Below are 1222 nucleotides of genomic sequence, written 5' to 3'. Positions count from 1 at the left end.
CAGCCCCAGAATGGTACATTTGTTACAATCGATGGCCCTACACTGACACATTATCACCCAAAGTCCATAGTTCAAGTTAGAGATCACTCTTGATGTAGTACATCCTATGGCCCTTGATAATTATAAAATGACATGTATCCACCATCATAGTATTATACAAAATAGTTTCACTGCCCTAAAAATCTTCTGTGTTCTGCCTATTTATCCCACCCTCCCTCCAACCCCTGGCAACCACTGATCTTTTTACTATCTCCATAGTTTTGCCTTTTCCGTATGTCATATCATTGGAATCATATAGTATGTGACCTCTTAATATCGTCTTCTTTAACTTACTTAGTAATATCCATTTAAGGTTCCTCCATGTCTTTTCGTGACTTGATAGCTCATTTCTTTTAGTGCTAAATAATACTCCATTGTCTGAATATACTACTACTGAAGGACATCTTAGTTGCTTCCAAGTTTTGAAAATAATGAATAAACCTACTGTAGACATCCATGTGAAGATTTCTGTGTGGACATGTTTTCAACTAATTTTATGTAAATACTAAGGAGCACAATTGCTGGATCATGTGGTAAGAGTATGTTTAGTTTCCTAAGAAACTGTCTTCCAGTGGCTATCATTTTGCATCCCTATCAGCAATGAATAAGAGCTTCTGTTGCCCTGTATTCTTGTCAGCATTTATTGTTGTCAGCATTTTGGATTTTGGCCATTCTAATAGGGTGTAATGGTATCTTGTTTTAATTTACAATTCCCTGATGATATATGGTATTGGACATCTTTTCACATGCTTTTATCTGTTTATTTTCCTTGGTGAGTTGTCTGTTCAGATCTTTTTGCCCATTGTTTACTTAGATTGTTTCTTTTCTTATTTTTGAGTCTAAAACTTTTTTTTTTTTTTGAGACAAAGTCTCCCTCTTGTCCCCCAGGCTGGAGTGTGATGTCCCGTTCTCAGCTCACTGCAACCTCCGCCTCCTGGGTTCAAGCGATTCTCCTGCCTCAGCCCCCCGAGTAGCTGGGATTAGAGGCACCTGTCACCACACCCGGCTAATTTTTGTGTGTTTTAGTAGAGATGAGGTTTCACCAGGTTGGCCAGGCTGGTCTAGAACTCCTGACCTCAGGTGATCCACCTGCCTCAGCCTTCCAAAGTGCTGGGATTATAGGTATGAGCCACTGTGCCTGGCCTAAACCTCTTTAAATACCAAAAAGATCCCACTGATCTGC

The sequence above is a fragment of the Trachypithecus francoisi genome, unplaced genomic scaffold (assembly GCF_009764315.1).
Source record: "Trachypithecus francoisi isolate TF-2019V2 unplaced genomic scaffold, Tfra_2.0 Lachesis_group13, whole genome shotgun sequence".
Taxonomy (NCBI): Eukaryota; Metazoa; Chordata; class Mammalia; order Primates; family Cercopithecidae; genus Trachypithecus; species Trachypithecus francoisi.
This window is presented reverse-complemented; position numbering follows the sequence as displayed.